Raw genomic sequence first — 24,794 nt, forward strand, 5'->3', positions numbered from 1 at the left:
AAAGCTTTTAACTGCAATGAACACACCACCTCCCATGGCATCAGTTCTATCCTTCCTAAACATTTTCCAATCCGAATTCATAACTTCACTGATATTTATGTCTGGTTTCAACCAGCTATTGGTACCTAATACAATATTGGTACTGTTACTGTTGATTTTGGAGAGTAGGTTGGTTGGTTGGTTTGGGGAAGGAGACCAGACAGCGAGGTCATCGGTCTCATCGGATTAGGGAAGGACGGGGAAGGAAGTCGGCCTTGCCCTTTGAAAGGAACCATCCCGGCATTTGCCTGGAGCGATTTAGGGAAATCATTGGAGAGTAGCTCGGGGGTCTTGCTACAGACACATCGACAATTTACTGACATGAGATTTAGCGTATTTAAATCCTTTCGAATGACCTGTTTACGCGTTTTCTGCTTTTATTTTACTTTTAATTTTGTTGTTTAGTTATGTGACTATGTTACTGTTGTAACCACTGATTTTGGCCATCTGCATTATTATGTTAGGTTGTGTTTGGTAGTTTTCCTTGTTTAGTGGAACTGTGTTGTGTCTACAGAGCATGTCTCAAAGTGCTGCTTGCTTTTGTGAATGTGGTTGGTTAGAGCTTTTGGGATTGATAATCACAATTGCTGTTGGTTTGTGGTAAATTTCAGACATACGTTTCCTTAGAAAAATTATACATGACTGTGCTTAAACTGACACACAATATTTTTAGCGCAAAGCAATCTGACTTTCAATAACCCCTACAAAAGAATGGCCCTGACTAACATTAACCTATACCTTTCACAAATCACTTACTTCACAAAAATCTTCGTTACTCGAACTACTGCAATACAGCGAGCGCCACTACTGCCAGCTAAATAAACGATTCAAACTACTGAAGGCACTAACTACTGATAGGTATAGTTAGCCAATGAAAGATTTTGATAGAGAACAAGCAATGTATTTACCTTAATAGTGTTCAAAAGTCATAATATCTATATCAGTCCATGATATCCAATATTACAGATTTACTGTCTCTGTCCAGATTATCCGCTGTGAAAACTCCATCTCACTCCCCACATCCATCACTGCTGACGGCTCACCTCCAACTGCGCAACGCTCTGCACTGTTAACAGCCAACTGCCCAACACTACAATGGCGAATATTGCAACAATGCCGACCAGCCTCAGACTGCACACAGCACAGTCAGTGATTTTCATATAGAGTGCTACATGTCGTTACCAATATAAAACCCTAAACGGCCTACTTACATAGCCCCCATGCTCCCCACAAAAAAATTTTACAAATTGTTTTGTGCCGTGGCCAATACAGATTTGAAAAAAATTTTCATAATTACAATAACAAAGAAATCAAACGCACACACTTATTGATACTATGTTGGTCAATAGCTAAAATTTTCTCAGTCCATAAAGACAGTCCTGATCATTCATCACATTAAAATTGCAGTGTTTTTTTTTTCAAAGTCTCAGCAGTAAAAGAAAATGCACACGGAAGTAGTGGATTTCCATGCAGTCTTGAACAAGTAGTGTTGTCCTTCCAACGGAAAGAAAGACAGTGCTGACTCTTGACATGCAGACAGGTAATGGGCTACAACAGAGCAAACCCACAGCAGAGTCAATCGAAGTTTTGAAGAATATTGGTAGGTAGGTCATCACAGAGCAGACCACTGTAGTCTTGTTAGAGATTACGGTATTGGTGGGCCACCAGAGGTGCCGACCCTCTGCAGTCCTTGTAGAAATAATGGTACTGGTCGGCCGTCAAAGATGCAGACCCACTGTAGTCCTTGTAGAAATAATGGTATTGGTAGGCCATCAAAGATGCAGACCCATTGTAGGCCTTGTAGAGATAATGGTATTGGTGGGCCATCAAAGATGCAGACCCACTGTAGTCCTTGTAGAGACGGCCAGCAGCCATCTGTTGTGACTGTGCAGGTGCACAATCACCATCGAAGAGTCTTGCGGACAATATAGCAAGTCCATAAACCACCACTTGTGCACTCACAAAGTTTATGGAGTTGTCCTTAGAACCAGCAGTGCTGTTAACCAGTCACTTACTGAATTATCAACACACGTGAAAGCACTAACAGTCCCAACTTCTCACATATTGTGCATATACTATGACCAACAGAAACGTGTGCACTGAAATGATACTTAATTTGAAGAACTAGTGTCTATAGAATTATAAATTTACAACATAAGAATACAATTACTAAGGTACAAAATACATCATTAAAGAACATAACAGTACAGATAACATTTGTAGTAACACAAGCTTTACAAAAGAATAGAAATAAACATATACATCAGTGTTACAGGAATTATGATATTAGTAAATATATAAAATAATGAGAATAGTTTTCGAAACATTAATTTCACACATGAGTATTGAAACAGAACAGAATTAATAATGTCTAAACATCTTTACAAAGTAAATAATGTATTATTAATGCAAATTATATTTGAGGATAGCAGTATTCCTTATCATAGTGAATGTAGCTTAGTACTAGAAAAATTCTAAAACATAAATCTTATTAGCTAAACACAAAAAGACTGGAAAAACCCAAAAACACAAGGGTACACAAACACATAGCAGAATAACACAGGAGGAAAGGACAGGGTTTGTTTTCAGTGTAACATTTGGTACTGCAGTCCAACCCAAAACTTCATTCCATAGATCTTTCCTCTTATTTCAACATTTGTTTCCACCAAAAAAATCCTATCCAAGCATGCTTTCTGTATTTATATGTTCTCATATTTCTTACCTCATTATTTATTTTCCATCATCTTACCTCATCATTTATTTCCAAGAAAATCCTACCTAAACCTGTTGTCCCGAAACCCTACTTTTTTTTCATATCCTCTTTTGGCCAAACAATTTTCTTATAGCTTCTCAATGCATTTCTTCCAATTTATCACAACTTGTTCTCTTATATAGCCTACCCCATCTGAAGCTAACTTAAATCTACTGAGCTCAGATGCTCAACTAAGGGACGAGGCAGTGCAGCAGAACAAAACAATTAACACAAACAGCAATGACAAAAAAATGGAAATTGGCAAGGCAAGCAGCAGTATATCTAAATTAGCAAAGCAAATGCAACATTACAACTAATATAAGGCAATGTGCAGCAAATAAGAAAAATAAATCAGTATTAAAACTGGCTTAACAGAGTAATACAAAGTGAAATTTAATAGCACTATGCCTGGCAAACAGCAGCAGCAAATTGCAATAACTTATACCTAAACATGACAAAGCTCAAGCAGGAAAAATATTACAGTAAAGATAGGAAATGTCTAATAACTAGTCACATCTTAACACTAGAGTGATGCATCACTATAATTTACTCTAGCAGACAAGTTACCAAATCGTTAAAAAATTATTTATGCAATTCCTGTGAAGGGAAATGTCTATTTGTGTTCCCTTTTTTTGAGAAAGTAGATCATAAAATTATTGTTTACTGAGTCTGTAGACAGAAAACGTATCTATTAGTACATCTATTAAATTTTAATTTAAACAATGCTGCAGTGCTACTAGAAACTAAATATTAAACAAAATAAGCAATCCCTCTACTAGAAAGACAATAGATGTGAAATGTTTCTCATTATTTCATTAGGCATTTTAGTAAATATCATAAATTAAGATCTCCACACTGTAATCATATGTTTTCAAGTTTGAGCGTGTCCTATTTGCGATGCTTTCTACAAAGAAATGTCAATAGTGGGGATAATGGCCTCTTTTTTTTCTCCACCTGTGCCTCCTAAAGGCACACACTAATGGCTTTTTTCCAGTGCGACTGTCGCTCAGCTGGGTGCTTACAGTGCATTTCGTCAAGGTGACGTACTTTCCTTACCGAAATATTTATGACATCAGTTTCCCTTACAGTGACAGTTTGATACTAATAAAATTTCACAGATAGAAATATTTGCGTTACAAATGTGTAGAAATAAAATCCTATAAATATGACAGTGTCCAAAAAAATTTCGCAGGCATTGTGATACATTCACGCATTTACACACATTTCATAACTCTTAAAGTACGATTCTTGGTTTCCAACATCCTTTTTCACAAGTCAGAGTCCCTAACCACTTCTCATTATTCCATACCTTATTACACATATACATATTCATCGACATTCTTCAATATTTCATCAATATAAATATGTAGCATAATCAAATACCTCATATAGCATCAGCTTATTGATTATAAACATACCTCAACAGCATAATACACATCGTCGTCGTAAAAATAACATCATAACACCTCAGTCAAAGCTCAAAAACGTTGTAGCTTTCTGCAATAATGTCAAAACCTAAAAAAATTCTCAGTTCATTTCAATAGTGTCATCTACCTCAAACGTACTTTAAAAATCATGATCCCATACCAAATACATCATTCAAAGCTCTCATAATTTCATAATGGTTCCGAAAAAATATGAACAGTTCACAAAGTACAGACGAAATACAATTTCATAAGTATGAAGCTATCCAAATGTGTAATTGCGTAAACATGTGTCACTGGCGTAGTAAAAAAAAATGTTTGTTTCTCTGTTAATTAATCAGATAGCTGTGTACTTCTGAGTTAGAGAAATATGGTATCCATGTGTAAAGTTGTATAAGCAAATACCATATTAGCTAGTGCTCCTAACGCTCGCTACATCCTTAGCACACAAAGTAGGCATGTACGCCCCTGAGGATTAATGTAATTATACCCTCAGGTGTTACAGATTACAGCAATGGACTTTTGTAATTCAAAAATCTTTAAAAATAAATGTTTTAAGTACAAGATTAATCACTCAAATGCGTGTCCTGTAGTGCTAAATTGTGCGTCATGTTGTAATATAATCTCTGTCATTACTTAAGGGAAAAAAATATGGCAAGTGTCGTAATTATGGTCGTCTTTAAGCAAAGTTCTGTGGAAGTCAATGTACTTACTTCGCAATAAACAAAAGCGAAATTCTATACGTATAGATATCGTAGTTATTACGTACAGTACCATGATCAAGAAGTTACTACACTGTAATGTATTGTTGTGCTACAAAAAAGGCTGTCTTATTGTAGCTATACCACAAAGTTACTACTAAAACATGTTTTACTTTCCAGAAGAATTCAGGAAAACTGTGCAGATATAAAGCAGATACAGCACAAAAGCAACAATATAAATTGTGTCACACATTAGTAGCGTCATGATATAATCGTGTAGCTGTCAAAGAAACCAAATGCTAAGTCATCTTTAATCCCACAGAAAGTACTTCAAATAAAGAATGTCTTTTCAAGTAAACCAAAATGTTGCATGAAAATCTCATTAGCAGTGCCGGTATATACTCTAAGTATGTGAGCCTTATAGTCGTTACGTGATCGTGCAACTAACAAGCAAGAGTGTACAAATAACAACACTGTGTCGTCTGTTCACTGTAACAATGCATTCGTAATTTCTGTTTAAATACGTTCTCTTCGTTCTTGACTGGATATTTAACTTCAAACATTGCAGATTATCTTTTAATAATCGGTTTTACATGTGAAATGTGGTGTAAACCTTTACTCTTCCTAGTACGCAGAGTTTCAACTTCAACGCAATTATCATGTTGTATACGTCGGTAAGGAATGCTAAAATTTTTCTCAAGGTTAGTGTCTATGTTATTTTTCGCTGAGCCAGCCGGCGCACGTGGCTGCATGTGGTACAAGTCATTGTCTGTCTCTTTGTTGGAGCGCGTCGTTATTGGGATTAGGAGACCTAACTTCTACAAATTCACCTTGTCGACAGGTTCCTGCCTTGTTTGAATCCCGCCAGTTCTGATGCAATTCAGGTCTGTCGTTACGATTATATCGTCTGTCGTCATGTTGGTAGATTCCATGGTTTCTTTCTTCTCCGTCCCGTGGTGGAGAATTTCTCCCGGAATCGTAACTGCGCGGTGCACCGTTGCGTCTGAATTTATTCTGTCTCCCTTGATAATAATTGTTTTGGTTCCCATATTGTCTGTTTCTATGGTTATCTCTGCCATATTCATTACTACGGAAAGGTGATCTTTCCCTGTAGTTATTACTACTCTGCCAACGGTTGTCATATGGGTGGTGTCTATTTTGGTCACAATTTACGTTGTAAGAATAGCCTTGTCGTGTCCAGTTATTATTTCTGTCATCGTGGAATTGTGACAGATGTGACCTGTAATTGTTGTGTTCCTGTTTTCGCGTCCTGCGATTGTCATGTCAATTTCCAATTCTTGTAACAGTCCCTGAAAACCTTCAATGTCGTCTTTGCAACGTCCTGCCAAAATGATATGTCGTAAATGTTCAGGCAATTTGATTAAGCAAATGAGGAGGAGTTCTGAGGGGCTGTATGGGTTTGACAGGTACTGATCCTTGTGCAACATGTCTTCAAAATATTTCACAAGACTGGAAAATTCAGATTGTTCGAAATGTTTCATCATTATGATGCTATGTTTTACTCGGTCTTGTGTAGCGTGAGACCAGTACGCTGAGAGGAAGGCATGATAAAATTCTCCTTCACTGTGACATTCGTGTATGACCGATCGCATTCTTACAGCTGGTTCATTCTCTAAGTAGCCAGACATAAATTCTAATCTGTGCTCTAATGACCAGTTGGGAGGAAAACAATGACAGAATTGATGGAGCCACGCTTGTGGATGAATGTCGTTGCCAGAATTCTTAAATGTTTTGAATTTACGTGTAGTAATGAACAGCTTATAGTCAAAATCATCGTGTCGGCGAGTCGGATATCGGTCATTGTTACGTCGTGTCGGCGGTTCCATCTCAAAATTCGGTGCACCTGGCCAATTTCTTTCATAATTTCCGAAATGCGCTGTGTTTTTATTTTGTGACTGTTCCGTATTTCTATGTCCCTCTTCCCATATTGGAGCGCCAGTGTCCTCTGAAATATATAATTTTTGTATTACTTGTGCCAACTGATCTTGTACTTCCCGGATTTATCTTTTATGTTGCGTATTAATATGATTCTGATTTTGTTTGAATTTCTTAATTTGTTCATACTCTTCTGTGTCAGTGATGGCTACAGGTCTTGTGTCATTCAGATCATCATCTACCTTTGTAGATAAGTTAGTGAACTGATCCGAAAGTTCGGCTACTTTCTCCGATAGTGTACTTATTTCCTCAGTGTGTTTTTCTGAACCATTTGTGTTGAAATCGTATCTACTGTGACCTTTAAGTTTTCATGAGTTTTGCAAGTTGCGTAACAGAATCGGTAGATGCAACTAAGTCAGTTTTAACTTGCAAGGTCTCATGATTGTCATGAACAGTAGCTTGCAGTTCTTTTATGGCTGCTTCGTGGTTCTGTACTGTATTTTCATGCCGCGAAAAAATAGGTTGGAAATGCTCGCAAATTTGTGTTTTTACATCATTACGGACTTTTTGGCATTTCGATTCGATTTTATGTAACTCAGTAGTTAAATCTTCACGTGTTTGTTCAAGCGTGGTGTGAAGATTTTGTTCCATTATTTCTAACTTTTGTAACCTTTGTCCCATTTGTTGCATTAACTGTAATAACAATGCAGTGGTGTCTGAAACATGTTCGTCAGTGCTATTCGGCAGTGCATTTGAACCGGCAATATTCGCATTTTGAAAAGGAGAAAATGTGTCTTGACCTATTTGACAAAACGGTGAGGACGCAAAACGTGAATCTACAGTATTTGCAAGATTGTGTCCTGTCATTTCGGAATCCTGAGGCGAACTGTTACCGACCGATCGATCGATAATGCTTCCCTGTTCACTATTTGTTTCACTGTCTACGCCATTTTTGCCGCCCGCTCCATTTCCCTATGCACAATTACCAAATTACTACTTTGAATGTCTGTTAATTCATTACACATTGGTGCTGATAAGCTACGCTCGTCGTCACTATTATTTCTCAGTTTACTTTGGAGCCTAGTTTTACGCTTTTCACACGCCATTATTGTCACAATATTGCACACGATAACACAGAAAAGCACAATTTGAAGAGCAAAATAAGAAAACACATTAACGTAGCACTGGAAATAATATCTACTTAATTGCAAGCGCAGCTGCGGAATACTTGGTGCAAAATTACATGAATGCCACAACTGTTTTACTGTACAACAATGAAAAACTACAACTACAAAGGAAATTGTCTGTATAATTACGTGCTAGCAATAAACAATAGCTACACTAATTACACAAACTACAAGAAAAAATCAGAAAATTCCAGTGAGGTATCCTCGGCTAAGGGTCGACATATAAAACGTCCTCTTAGAAAAATTATACATGACACACAATATTTTTAGCGCAACACAATCTGACTTTCAATAATCCCTACAAAAGAGTGGCCCTGACTAACATTAACCTATACCTTTCACAAATCACGTACCTCACAAAAATCTTCGTTACTCGAACTACTGCAATACAGCGAGCGTACCAGTGAGATATCCTCGGCTAAGGGTCGACATATAAAACGTCCACTTAGAAAAATTATACATGACACACAATATTTTTAGCGCAACGCAATATGACTTTCAATAATCCCTACAAAAGATTGGCCCTGACTAATATTAACCTATACCTTTCACAAATCACTTACCTCACAAAAATCTTCGTTACTCTAACTACTGCAATACAGCAAGCGACACTACTGCCAGCTAAATAAAAGATTCAAACTACTGAAGGCACTAACTACTGACAGGCATAGTTAGCAAATGAAAGATTTTGATAGAGAACAAACAATGTATTTACCTTAATAGTGTTCAAAAGTCATAATATCTATATCAGTCCATGATATCCAATATTACAAATTTTCTGTCTCAATCCAGATCATCCGCTGTGAAAACTCCATCTCACTCCCCACATTCACCACTGCTGGCGGCTCGCCTCCAACTGCGCAACGCTCTGCGCTGTTAACAGCCAACTGCTCAACACTACAATGGCGAACATTGCAACAATGCCGACCAGCCTCAGACTGCACACAGCACAGTCAGTGATTTTCATATAGAGCGCTACATGTCGTTACCAATATAAAGTCCTAAACAGCCTACTTACACTGTTTTGTTTTTTGATTGTCATGTCCATAAAGTTAATTTGGTTACTCTCTTTTCTTTTAGTTATGAGTTTTAGGTATTTGTGTACCTTGTTGGTGTCATTATAGAATTTTTCAATTTCTGTTTGTGGTTAATCTATTAAGCACAAGATGTCTTCCATATACCCAAATCAGTATAATATATTTTTGGCTACTGTTTTTGTGAAATGATCAGTTCAGTGTAGTTTATAAAAATATTTGCTAAGGTTTCTGAAACTAGGGACCCCTTTGATAATTCATCTTCTTGTAAATAAAATTAATTATTGATTTGGAAGTAATTTTGTTCTCTTATAAGTCTCATTAATGCAAGTATTTCATTTATCTGTTCATCACAGAGGTGACTATGTGTTTGCAGGTTTTTATCTGTGATGTCTATTGTCTCTGGTACTGGTATGTTGGAATACATGCTTTCTATATAAAATGAGAGATTGTTTCTGTATCTGGAATTTATACATATTTTATTTGTTGTATTAGCTATGTAGTCTTTTTATGGTTCTTCCTTCTTCTATTTTGAAATTTTCAGTCAGTAGTTTTAATGTGTATCCTGGAAGCTTGAAGTGGGTGATTTTCTGAAATCCAGTATCGGCCTCACAGGGAGATCTGGTTTGTGAATCTTTGGATAGGTTCAGAGGATAAGTGCAATGGGACTAAACTGTATTAGCTGTCTTTTATGTGTGTTATCCAGTATGAAGTCTACATTTTTCAGAGTACTTTTCTACTTTTATATTTAATCTGTTTGTTGGGTCTGATTTTAATTTTGTAATGTTTTTTGTGAGAAGAATTCTTGTATTTTTTCGATGTACTGTTCTTTATCTATAAGTGCTACTGTGTGCGCTTGCCTGCTTTTAAAAACTATTATGGTTTTTAATTACAAAACAAATATTTCTGTCCTTTCTGCAGATGAACATCACACAAAGAAACATTTTTAACGTTCATACGTCTTCACACACGGGTACATTCAGGGAACTGTATGCAATAATTAACGTATGAATAATTGTCCAACTGGATTAGGTCTCTTATATGTAAGTTAAATGACTTATTATTAATTATTGCATACAGTCCCTTGAATGTACTTGTGTGTGACGATGATATAAATATTAAAAACCTTCTTTGAAAGTTATTTGAAGTGAGTGACTGGTTATGCCAGTCACGTCGTTGAAAAGAGAGAGTGTGTCTTAGTGGGGCAGTCAGACTGTGCTGTCAGCAGCCTCTCTGTGATTGGTTTGGACTTAGGACAAAGGCCTTTTCTGTCGTTGATTTGACAGGAAAACTGCTTGTGAAATGGAGATTGCGTCCCGTGAAGAGGAAAAGACAGAACACTAAGCGAAAGTGTTGTTTCGTGATAGAATTGTGTAAAAAGATGGTTACACTCAACGGTGAGTGTAAAGGCTAATAAACGGTGTTGGGCACGTGAGTATTCCGTGCTGTTACGAGTCGCAGAAGGACGTTAAAATATACTCAGATGAAACAAAAAAAGGAAAAAAACAAAACCACAACACTAAAAGGGAGGTGTGCAACATAAACGAAAGTTGGTAGGCGTGTTTCTACATCCGAACGATCAAAATTCGTGCCTGTCACTGAGACGTCCCCTTGTAAAAATTGATGAATTACTGTGCTGGTAAACCCCTTATGTTATCTGAATTTCAAACAGCTGAGCAAATCTGAACGTACTTATACATTTATCTCTTTACTTATTTTGATCATCACGAAACTGACACACAATATTTTTAGCGCAACGCAATCTGACTTTCAATAATCCCTACAAAAGAATGGCCCTGACTAACAATAACCTATACCTTTCATGAATCACTTACCTCACAAAAATCTTCGTTACTCGAACTACTGCAATACAGCGAGCGCCAATACTGCCAGCTAAATAAAAGATTCTAACTACTGAAAGCACTAACTACTGATAGCCATAGTTAGCAAACGAAAGATTTGGATACAGAACAAACAATGTATTTACCTTACTAGTGTTCAAAAGTCATAAAATATATATCAGTTCATGACAGCCAGTCTTAGAAATTTACTCTCTCTGATGGACACACGTCCAGATCATCCGCTCTCAAAACTCCGCCATCTCACTCCCCACATCCACCACTGCTGGCGGCTCACTTCCAACTGCGCAACGCTACACGCTGTTAACTGCCAACTGCCCAACACTACAGTAGCGAATATTCCAACAATGCCAACCAGCCACAGACTGCACACAACAGAGCCAGTGATTTTCATACAGAGCGCTACGTGCCGTTACCAGTATAAAAACCTAAACAGCCTATTTACATAGCCCCCATGCTGCCCAAAAAAAATTTTACAAATTGTTTTGGGCAGTGGTCCATACAGATTTGTAGAAATTTTTCATAATTACAATAACAAAGAAATCAAATGCACAAACTGATTGATGCACTGTTGGTCAAAAGAAAAGATTTTCTCACAATCCATAAAGACAGTCCTGATCGTTCATTGCAGTAAAATTGCAGTGTTTTTCTCAAAGTCTGAGCAGTAAAAGAAAATGCACACGGAAGTAGTGGATTTCCATGCAGTCTTGAAGAAGTAGTGTTATCCTTCCAACGGAAAGACAGTGCTGACTTTGACATGCAGACAGGTAATGGTCCACAACAGAGCAAACCCACAGCAGAGTCATTCAAAGTTTTGAAGAATATTGATAGGTAGGTCATCCCAGAACAGACCACTGTAGTCCTGTTACAGATTATGGTATTGGTGGTACACCAGAGTTGCAGACCCACTGCAGTCCTTGTAGAAATAATGGTATTGGTGGGCCATTAAAGATGCAGACCCACTATAGTCCTAGTAAAGACGGCCAGCAGCCATCTGTGGCGACTGTGCAGGTGCACAATCACCATCGAAGAGTCTTGCGGACAATATAGCAGTTGTGCACCCACAAAGTTTCTGGAATTGTCCTTTGAACCCGATTGCTGTTAACCAGTCCCTTGCTGAAGTATTAACACATGAGCAAACACTAACAGTCCCAACTTCTCATATATTGTGCATATACTATGACCAACAGAAATGGGTGCAGTGAAATGAATGCTTACAAGTTACTTAATTTGACGAACTGGTGTCAATTACAATTTAATAACATGAAAATACAATTACAAAGGTACAGAAAACATCATTAAAAACATAATAATACAGATAACATTTGTAGTAATGCAGGCTTTTCAAAAGAATAGAAATAAACGTATACATCAGTGTTACAGGAATTACGACATAAGTAAATATACTAAAAAAATGTGAAGAGCTTTCGAAAGATTAACTTCACACATGAGCATTAAGACAGAACAGAATAAATAATGTCTAAACAGCTTTACAAAGTAAATAACATATTATTAGAAAAATTGTACAACATAACTCTTATCATATAAACACATAACGACAGGAAGAACACAAATACACAAGGATACACAAACATATAGCGGAATAACACAAAAGGAAAGGACAGGGTTTGTTTTCAGTGTAACATTTGGTACTGCAGTTCGACCCAAAACTTCATTCCACAGATCTTTCCACTTACTTCAACATTTGTTCCTGCAAAGGAAAAATCCTATCTAAACCTGTTGTCCCTAAACCCTACTGTTTTGTTCATATCCTCTTTCAAAATAATTATTCTTCATTGTACACTACTTGTTTGGCCAAACCTTTTTCATATTGCTTCTCAATGCATTTCTTCCAATTCATCACAACTTATTCTCTTATTAGCTACCCCCTCTTAAGCTAACTTAAATCTACTGAGCTCAGGTATGTATATGCTAGAGAACGAGGCAGTGCAGCAGCACAAAACAACTGACACAAACAGCAATGACAAAAAACTGCAAATTGGCAAAGCAAGCAGCAATATATCTACATTATCAAAGCAAATGTAACATTACCACTAATATGAGCCAATGTGCAGCAACAAGAAAAATAAATCAGTAGTAAAACTGGCTTAATACAATGTAAAATTCAGTAGACCTATGCCTGGCAAATGCAATAACTTATACCTAAATATGATAAAGCTCAAGCAGAAAAAATACTACAGTAAAGATAGAAAATGTTTAATACCTATGTCACATCTTAACACTAGAGTGATGCATCACAAAAACTTACACTACCAAGTCGTTGAAAAAATTATGTATGCAATTCCTGTGAAGGGAAATATCTATTTGTGCTCCCTTTTTTTAAGAAAGTAGATCATAAAATTATTATTTACTAGATCTGTAGGTATAAAATATCTATATTAGTACATCTATTAAATTTTATTTTAACCTCTGCTGCAGTGCAGCTACAAATTAGATGTTAAACAAAATAAGCAACTATGTACAAAGCAAAGCATAAAAACATCATTCAATAGCCATGTGGCATTTAATAAGCCAGTAGCAATTCTCTTAGCTTTCGTAGAAAGACACTTGTCACAATCAGATGTGCAGATGTAAGAATATTTCCCATCAATTCATAAGCGTTTCAGTAAGTAGCACAAAGTATGAGATCCACAGTGTAATAATATGTTTCCAAGTAATGAGTGTGTGGTATTTGGGATGCTTTCTACAAAGCAATGTCAATAGCGAGGTTAATGGCCTCTTTTTTCTCCACCTAATGGCTTTTTCTGCAGGCGACCGGCGCAGCTGGGCGCCCATAACGCATTACGTCAAGGTCATTTAGCTTTCTTACTGAAATATTTACGACAGCAGTTTGCACTACAGTGACAGTCTCATTTTAAAAAATTTTCACACAGCGAGAAATTACAGTAGAAATGCGTAGAAACGAAATCTCATGAATAGCAGTGTTTGACATATTCACACAGGGACACAGAAGTCATAACTCTTGAAGTACGATTCTTGGTTTCCAACATCCTTTTTCACAAACCAGAATCCCTAACTTCTATTCATTATTCATATACATATACATGCGTAATCACATTCCTCATATATGGTAGCATCATGTTATTGATCATAAACATACCTCAACAGCATAATACACATCGTCATCGTAATAATAACATCATAAAACATCAGCCAAATCTCAAAAACGTTGTAGCTTTCTGCAATAATTTCAAAACCTAAAAAAAATTATCTTCTCATTTCAATAGTGTCATCTACCTCAAACATACTTTAAAAATCATGATCCCATACCACATACGACATTCAAAGCTCTCATAGTATCAAATGGTTCCAAAAAAGTATGAAGAGTACAGACAAAATACAATATTATAAGTGTGCAGTTATCAAGCTGTGTAATTGTGTAAACATGTGTCACAGATGTAGTAAAAACATGTTTGTTTCTCTGTTAAATAATCAGATGGCTGTGTAATTCTGTGTTAGAGAAATATGGTACCAACGTGTAAAGCTGTATAAGCAAATACCATATTAGCTACGGCTCCTAGCTCTTGCCACACACTTTGTACGCAAAGCAGGCGTGTATCCCCTGAGAATAAATGTAATTACACCCTCAGATGTTACAGATTACAGCAATGGAATGAAATGTATCACTGAAAACCTTCCTTGTAATTCAAAAACCCTTAAAAATAAATGTTTTAAGTACAAAAATTAATCATTCAAATGCGTGTCCTGTAGCTCTAGACTGTGTGTCTTGCTGTAAGATAATTTCTGTCATTACTTTACAGTAAAAATGTGCCAAGTGTCGTAGTTATCATCCTCTGTAAGCAAAATTCAGCAGAAGTCAATGTACTTACCTCATCATAAACCAAAGTGAAATTCTATGCGTATAGATATCGTAGTTATTACACTTATTGCCGTCATGAAGAAACTACTGTACTGAAACGTATTGTTGTGCTATGGAAAATGCTGTCTCATTGTAACTATACCATAAAAGTTACTACTAAAACATGTTTTACTTTTCATAAGAATGTAGAAAAACTGTGCACTTATAAAACAGATACAGCGCAAAAGCAATAATGTAAATTGTGTCACTTATTAGTAGCGTCGTGATATAATCGTGTAACTGTCAAACAAACCAAATACTTAGTCATCTGAAATCTCACAGAAAGTACTTTAGTCCAGAATGTATTTTCAAGTAAACAAAAATGTTGCATTAAAATCTCATTAGCAGTATATGTTAAAAATATGTAAGCCTTATAGTCATTACGTATCATGCAAGAATGTACACACAATAACACTGTGTCGTCTGCTCACTATAAAAATGCATTAGTCATTACTGTCTAAATAAGTTCCCTAGGTTCTTGCCTGGATAGTTGACTTCATAACATTGTTGCATGTTAACAGTTTCTAAGTGTGACAAAGCTCACTAATAACGTGAAGTAAAAAATTTTAAGTCAAAGACTAAGTTAAAAAGCAGATTATCTCTCAATAAACAGTTTCACATGTGAATGTGGTGTAAACCTTTACTCTTCCTAGTACACAGAGTTCCAACTTCAACGCAATTATCATGTGGTATATGTCGGATTCTGTAAGGTCCACTGTAAATCAGAAAGAATTTGAGACTCAAGTGTTTCTTCTTATGTGACAATGAATGAGCTTTAATGAGAACTTTCTGTCCAATATATAATTTCTTTGCATTTGCTTTACCGTGTAGTTTTCTCCTTTTGTCTGCTGCAGAATTTATATTTTTAATAGCCAAATCAATTATGTCTTTGTGTCGAAGTTTACGTGTATTCAGAAAAGGTAGAAGCTCTTTGATTCTGTTTGGTGGTTCTTCATTCTTCAGTAGAAGAATAGGTGGTAAAGCAGTGGAGTCATGAGGCATTTCATTCAGCACGTTTTGAAATAAGTGTAAATATCTATCCCAATACTGATGCTTTCTGTGACAATAAAGTCTGCAAACTTATTGATTTCTTTCATAATCCGTCCAGACGGGATACAATGTGGTGAGTACAATGAAATAAAAACAGGTTTGATTTCATGTTTCTGAAGCATGCGTGACCAAATAGCAGTTCTGAATTGCGGTCCATTATCTGAAATGACTTTAGCAACGTGGCCAACTTCATGTAAGAAATTTTTAACAGAGGCGTTGGATACAGACCGCCCAGTGGCTTTACATAACGGAGTGAAAGAAACAATTTTTGAAGTAAGTTCAACAGCTGCTAGAAGGCACGAAAAATCATTCGATGTTCTGACAAGGGTCCCAACAGATCAACAGCAGCAAATTCTTTTAATTTAGAAGGAATGATAGGAAACAGCGGAGCATGATGTGAGTTAGTAGATGGTTTAGCTTTTTGACAAAGTTTACAAATAGACAAGACTCTTCGAATTCTCTTTCCTGTATTGTTAAAATAACAAGTCTTCCGAAGAATATGATAACATTTTCATGGACCAAAATGTGCATAGCTGAAATGAATGTACCAAATGAGCTTATTAACAAAATCGTCAGGAATGCAAAGTATCCATAGCTTGTCATCAATAGTGCAGCGTTTGAACAGTATGTTGTTTCTAACCAGATAATAATGCCGAATCCGTGTGGATGTCTTTTCATGGCATGTATGCAATTCCTGTGAAGGGAAATATCTATTTGTGCTCCCTTTTTTTAAGAAAGTGGATCATAAAATTATTATTTACTAGATCTGTAGGTATAAAATATCTATATTAGTACATCTATTAAATTTTATTTTAACCACTGCTGCAGTGCAGCTACAAATTAAATGTTAAAGAAAATAAGCAACTATGTACAAAGCAAAGCATAAAAACATCATTCAATAGCCATGTGGCATTTAATAAGCCAGTAGCAATTCTCTTGCTTTTGATGGCCTTCCAAATCGGATCTTTATCTTGTTCATGAGCAATGTCCTTTAAAGATGTGGTAATGAAGTTTTCAAAGGCGATTTTCTGAATGTAAAGAATACTGAAATTTTTATCGAGGTGCCTACTGTGTTACTTTTCTTAAGCCCGGCCGGTGCGCGTGACAGTGCGTCCTCAAAAATGTTCTTCTTGCCTGAAATATAGACTACTGTGAAGTGGAATTCTTGCAGAAACGATGCCCAACGTTTTAACCTGTCATGATTTAATTTTGAAGACATAAAAAATTGTAATGTACGATGATCACTGTATACTTTTACGTGCTTACCAGAAAGAAAGAAACGGAATTTGTTAAATGCTTAAATGATAGCTAAAGCTTCTAATTCAGTAATGGAATAATTTTTTTCAGAGTTTGTTAGCCCGCAGCTAGCAATAAACAATAACTACACTAATTACTGAAACTGCAAGAAAAAATCAGAAGATTCCAGTGAGGTATCCTGGCAGGATCGCCATATGAAACGTCCCCTTAGAAAAATTAAACAATTACTGTGCTGGTAAATCCCTTACGTTATTTGATTTTCAAAGAGCTGAGCAAAACTGAACGTACTCAGACATTTCTCTCTTTACTTATTCTGATCATCACTAAACTGACACACAATATTTTTAGCGCAACGCAATCTGACTTTCAATAATCCCTACAAAAGAATGGCCCTGACTAACAATAACCTATACCTTTCATGAATCACTTACCTCACAAAAATCTTCGTTACTCGAACTACTGCAATACAGCGAGCGCCTATACTGCCAGCTAAATAAAAGATTCTAACTACTGAAAGCAGTAACTACTGATAGGCATAGTTAGCACATGAAAGATTTTGATACAGAACAAACAATGTATTTACCTTACTAGTGTTCAAAAGTCATAAAATATATATCAGTTCATGACAGCCAGTCTTAGAAATTTACTCTCTCTGATGGACACACGTCCAGATCATCCGCTCTCAAAACTCCGTCATCTCACTCCCCACATCCACCACTGCTGGCGGCTCACCTCCAACTGCGCAACGCTACGCGCTGTTCACATCCAACTGCCCAACACTACAATAGCGAATATTCCAACAGTGCCAACCAGCCACAGACTGCACACAGCACAGCCAGTGATTTTCATACAGATCACTATGTGGCGTTACCAATATAAAAACCTTAACAGCCTACTTACATCACATACGTGCTCTATGCAGATACAAACGATGTTTGCTTCAAGTTCAAGCTGTAACGATCGTGAGCGTTAGTCACATTTGAAACTGACCTTGATGAGTTGATGTTAATCACGAATACCGTTAAGGCGACAAAGACGCCATTACCAACACTTCACTGAGTTTGAACGAGGTCTTGTAATAGGGCTACGAGAAGCTGGATGTTCCTTCCGTGACACTGGAGAAACACTTACCAGGAATTTAACACTTGATTACTGTCAGTGGCGGTCACGAGAATGTAAAATCACAAGAAGACCGGGCTCCGGGTAGCACGTGGTATTATCGAGAGGGAAGAACATCATGTTTTCCGTATGGCTTTGGCACATCGTACTGATTCTATAGCAGCAATGGAGCAGCAATTTGCACCACAGTGACATAACGAATTCTTACAAATCGGTTACTGCAAGAACAGCTGCGAGCCACATGGCCGGTAACGCGAATTCCACTGGCGCCAATCCACGTCCATTTGCGTCTTCAATGGTGTTAAGCGAGAGGGCATTGGAGGGCAGGTTGAGATCTGTTGTGCTTCCAAATGAAATTTAGTTTCGCCTCGGTGCCAGTGATGGCCATGTATTGCTTAGAAGGAGGCCAGCTGAGGTCTTGCAGCCGGCCGCTGTGGCCGAGCGGTTCTAGGCGCTTCAGTCTGGAACCGCGCGATTGCTACGGTGGCAGGTTCGAGTCCTGCCTTGGGCATGGACGTGTGTGATGTCCTTAGGTTAGTTAAATTTAAGTAGTTCTAAGTTCTAGGGGACTGATGACCTCAGAAGTTAAGTCCAATAGTGCTCAGAGCCATCTGAATCATTTGAGGTCCTGCAACCAACATGTATGCGTTTTGTATGTCAGTTGGTGATTCGACCTGTTGAGCTGTCGTTCATGAACAATATTCCAGGTGGTAACGTTCGCCCACATATCGCTGTGGCACCCCAATAAGCTCTACAAAGTGTCGACATGTTGCCTTGGTCTGCTCACACCACCACATCTGTCTCTAATTGAGCACATCTGGGACAACATTGGACAACTCCAGCATAACCACAACCAACAGTAAGCGTCCCTGTATGTACCAACCAATTGCAAGAGGCATAGAATTCCATCCCACGAACTGACATCCGGCACCTGTACAACAGAATGCATGCAAGTTTGCTTGCTTGAATTCAGCTTTCTGGCGGTTAAAATGCTTTTTAGTATATCAGCATCACACATTTCGAATGGCTTATCTCACACTTACACTAATCTGTGATCTTGGAATGTTAATCATTTAAATTGTCAGATAGACAAATGATTCCAGAAATTTCATTACTCTATATAATAATATTCTGTTGTTGCGATTTTTTTAAGATAAAACAACTTACGATTGTGAAAGGAAGACTTAAATTGTAAGCAACTAAGGCGATACAACGAAGTTTATTTAAAAAATAAGAGGAACGTTGGAGCTTCATTTCAGTGATCACTCAGTACGAAGTTCATGTACTGGTGTGACTCACATAAAGTGGAGAGATGTGTATTGGGATCTTGGGGAGAATCTGCAGCTTACATAGTCTAATACATCTTTGGAAGTAAATTTCTAAGAAGAAGAAGAATAACTGTTTTACTCCTATATTCCTTAAACTCCGGAATCCCACGGACATCTAAGCTCCTTTCCAGCACATTAACCAACGCCTTGATGTTTGCGTAAGGACTTATCGCATTTCTGTGTTCCAATTAAATCATCAGACATGTCAGTCAATCAACGATGAATGAGCTCAAATGGCTCTGAGCACTATGGGACTTAACACTGAGGTCATGAGTCCCCTAGAACTTAGAACTACTTAAACCTAACTAACCTAAGGACATTACAGTCATCCATGCCCGAGGCAGGATTAGAACCTGCGACCGTAGCGGTCGCGCGGTTCCAGACTGAAGCGCCTAGAACCGCTCGGCCACACCGGCCGGCGATGAATGAGCTCATCCTATGCCGACCTGAACAATGCGGGAAAGTAGCGACAGTGACAGTACCACGAAAAGTAAGATGTTTAGACTGAAGCAATGGCCAAAAAAAGAATTTAAAGACAAAAAGAGAAATAAATAAAATAGAGAACTGATATTATTATAAAATATAAGTTAATGAACTCAATGCATTCTATGCATATAAAGTTTATGTACCGATACATGTGTGTTGTTTTTCATGTAACCAACTGGTGGATACAAGGACCAAGGCACTGAGCAGCCAGATCCATCAGAAACGAATTTCAGTAGCAGTGATCATCAGAAAGGTTGGCACATGCACAGGAATTTTTATGCTGTGCAATCTGATTTGCTAGAACATTTAAGCTTTCAGTGTTTAGTAAGAATAATATAATCAGACTCTGTAGTTATCAGAGAATTTTAGTTATAAATTTCATACATTATGTGGGTTAGTTTAAGTGTTAATGTTAGATATTCATGTTTTATGGGTGGAAGATTTACACGATTACATACGTATATCTATGTACTAATTAGAACAGTGACAGATGTAAGGAAGTGTTTTACTGCTTAAGTGGTCAAGTAAACAGATTAGCGAGGGATTCTTACGGGTTATCGCAGTAAACAGACAACAGTATACAACGGAGAACGTAACGCAAACTAATATACAGTAAGTATAAAAGACGCATATAACTGCACAGCCACCCACAACTAGTCAAGGAGAGGTAGACCCTTTGACTACTTTTTGCAAAAGTTATCGCTTCTAATATTTCAAGTCGAAGGTATCTCAACCAGACAAACAGAGGTGTCAGGTAAACAAACATATGTCGTCTCAAGTCCAAAGTATTTCAACTCAAGTTCCAGAAATAGTACAGAAACCAAATCAGATCTCTAAGGAGCTAGCTGAACTTAAAAACACGCAGCAAAGTTTTCGCGTGAAATACAAATGACAAATCTGGAAATTTCATGATGTCGAATCAAACTGAAGACAAATCGCAGAAATTATAAAGGATTTATCTAAAGGAAACGAAAAGCTAATAAAATAATAGTTCAATGAACATAAGCACGTTTTTCACAGGAAATAGATGGCTGAGCTAGGACAAAAGAAAGCCAAGTAATCCAGTGCGTAAATAAAAGCATATCTGAAACAGTCGCGAACTTTTCCGGAGGTAATGTACGTGATGATAGTTTCATAAAACGCAAACTACAAGAAGTTGAAAGCAAATCTGTTCAGATTTGTTCAAGTGGAGAGCAGAGATATCAGATTCGATAGATAACACGAGCAGATTAGTAGAAGAAATGCGCACTGAATTACAGTGCGATGAGCAGCAACAGATTTCAACCCACAGCTCGGGAAGAAGCGAGGAGCAGTCACATCAGCTCATCGGACCCAATCAACGGCTTGCGCAAGCTATACCACTGCCCACAAATATTTTCGCAGCTATGTTTATGGAAAAAAAGTTAATAAAACACAGGCAGCTCCAACCGTTCGCTCTGGATGGAAAGAAAGCAAATACAATTGTGTTTTTATGCAGTTTTCGCGGTGTATTACCGAGATCATGGAATGAGAGACAGAAAATCAATTACGTTTCAGGACTCTTGCAATGTGATAACGCTCTGTGGGGTACAGATATAGATTCAGGCGAAACTTATAAGCAATTTGAGCGTGCATTCCTGCCAAAATACTGGTCCAGAGGAATACAAGAACGTCTTAAAAAAGATATATTCGATTAAGAACCATTTTCATTTAGGAACGGCACTTTAAGCCGGTACTTTGAGAAACATCTCAATAACGTAAGGTATTGGGATGAAATACTCCCACAAGAGAATGGTCAAATCTAAATTACCATTCGATGTAAGAGAAAAACTGACTAATGTTTCAGAGGAGAATTTAGAAGACTTTCTCTCAGTTCAAGATTCTGTTGATGTAAGGCAAGTAGACGTCAGGATCTGGCCAGGATCTAGCAGTTATTATATACAGGTGAACCCATACAGTAATAATAATTTACAAATCAAGTAACAAAGACAGAATTCTAATGAAAATGGCCTGTACAGCAATCTTACAGTAACAATTACCAATGTAACAGGAATAGGTCAAATGGATACAAATAATGATTTTCAGCAGTGGAGTAACACGAATAATGGTACTCGACAGCAACCAACAATGAAAAATGATAGGACTGAGGGAAGAGCACATCCACCAAACACCATTAAACTGAATTCGACCGACTCATGCCCGGAAGATCATATACTTCTTCAAGTAGGCTGTATTTAGTACATAAAGTTTTTGAGATTCAGTGAGGAAAAAGATATGTCAGAAAAATTGTGCTTTGACACAAGCAAAGATAGACTATCCAGCTGTACCTGTATGAGAAAGAGGTCACTGGATCGCCGCTAAATGTCTTATCAGAAACATTATTCAAGAGGATTTTGCAAACAAAAGATTTGCCTGTTTTTCCTGTTCAGAGTTGCAAAATTATTAGGGCTGTTGGGACACAATCACAGAGTATTTTAGCACAGACGCAATTAAATGTAAAGCTAGGTATTGCAGTAAGTAAATGAGCGTTCTTAGTAGTAGAGAATTCGAAGGCCGACTATATTTTTGGAGTAGAATGGATCAGTGAAAAAGACGTAAAATTAGAATTCTCAGTGGTAAAGGTAACATTCCGGATCGATGGAGCTACAACTTCAATAGATCTAACAAGGGGAGCTGGTAAACATGGGAATCGGCCGAGGTGGAAGGGTATATGTAGAATACACGGAAGAAGATGACGAATCAGTAACTGTCAAGTAAATTCTGTAGAAGTAATAATTTTGGGTATGTAAATACAACAGAACTTGTCTGCATTAAGGCACCTAACTGTTGAACAAAAACAACAATTAAACGATCTTCATTCAGAATATTCCGGTGTTTTCAAGGAAAGACCAGGAACAGAGAGGGATATACCTGTCATTTGAATTTTTTTCACAATCAAAATATTTTTCATAGCTTCTATTCAGTCCCTTGGCATCAACGACCAACAATCAGTAAAGAAATTCAAAGAATGTTAAAATGGGATACAAATGAAGGGTCTAAAATTCCATAATGTAGTGTGCTTCTTGTGAGACCTAAGCCTGGGGGCAAGGTATGATAACTTTTTGAAGTGAGAGTCATAAATAATTGTACGCATAGGAACACATTCTGGACCATCTTTGCTGGAGTATCCAACAAATCAACGCATTAAAGTGGTGAGTCCACATTAGAAACATCAAGAAATTTTATGCTCGAAAGACGTTTTTGCAAAATAATAGTGAAGTACATGAAATAAGCAAGAGTGAACTCCGAATTAGGCAGTACAAAGGGCAGGTATAAGGATGAACAGCATGAAAGTGCAACGAATGTAATATCTAATTAAAGAATGGTGTAGTATAAAAAGGGAAATAACCACTCATATCAAGAAAACTACGATATTTAGCTTCGTTTACTGAAAATGATTCTTGTACGTGTATGTAAATATGTACGTAACTAATCTATTTATTTCGGACATGATTTGAGATAATAATGTAGTATGACAATAATCCATTGTTTCCTTAAGTTTTTCAGCGAAATATAGTTATTAAGTTTTTTTACATAATTGTACAGATTCAGAATGGAAGTTTAAGATGAGAACAATTGAAGATTTTATTTTGGAGATAAAGTATGCTTCGCACGTAAGCAACTCAGCAAGAATCAATGACTGAAAACAAAAGTAAAGACTATTACTCTGATGTGAGTGTACTCATAGAGAAAGCGTCAATCTGCGGCAGACTAATCAGTAGGTCAAGGCATGCGGATTGTACAGAATTAAGGTTGTTGTGCAGTTTCATGTATACTCGACCTACGACGTTTGGAGCGTAGTACTAGTACCCCAAAACTTTGGCCCTGAGTCTTGTTACTTTATATCGAATATCGTCCATAATACTCTGATTTCGAAAGCTCTTACGCGGTACTTTAATTAAAGTTCCTTAATCATTAATGCAGATCTGTAAAATGTAAAAATAAATCACTAAGATGTAATATTTTTCAAAGTGAATACCAATCCTTCGTGAGCTTCGAACAAATGATCCTGTGGAATGTGATAAGAACCGTAAACGGTGTTAGAAAGTAACAGAAAGAATAGGTGGTTGTAATGCTAGATACAAAGCTAAGTAACCTTGGAATTATGATTCGTAGGAGCAGAGAGAACCTTGGTGCACAATGAGTCTCGCAGAAACGCTGTACATAATGCAGATAAAGTGTGTAAAACTGTACTGCACCCTGGACAATTCATGAAAAAATCCTGCTATATCCCTGTTTTACAATGAAATATAAATTGCAAAGTAAACGAAAATGTAAATGGAAAAGGATAATCGACATATCATAATGGGGAATATCGAACTATCCGAATCCGAGAATTCAGGCAACCTAGACCAATAATACCTACTAATCCGTTTCCTTGCAGCTGTAGTGTAGTTCAGTACGAAAGCCCATTCGAAAATATGTTGCGTGTATTACTCGCAAACGATGTCGGAGTGACGTTTAGTCATCCACGCTCCTATTCTCCCATTCCTGTTCATCCACACGACAACACCGAAGGGGACAACACGTATATCCAAAATCGGTATTTTTATTTTTTTGAGTCATCAGTCTACTGACTGCTTTGATGCGCCCCCCCCCCCTCCCCCCACGAATTCATCTCCTGTAATTAATAAACCTTTTCATTACAGAGTAGCAAATTGCAACCTTCATCCTCCGTTATTTGCTGGATGTTTTCCAGTCTCTGTCTTCTTCTACCACGGAAGTTAATCCCTGATGTATTGACAGCTATCCTCTCACCTTGTC

This window comes from Schistocerca serialis, chromosome 8, assembly GCF_023864345.2.
Source record: "Schistocerca serialis cubense isolate TAMUIC-IGC-003099 chromosome 8, iqSchSeri2.2, whole genome shotgun sequence".
NCBI classification, from domain to species: domain Eukaryota; kingdom Metazoa; phylum Arthropoda; class Insecta; order Orthoptera; family Acrididae; genus Schistocerca; species Schistocerca serialis.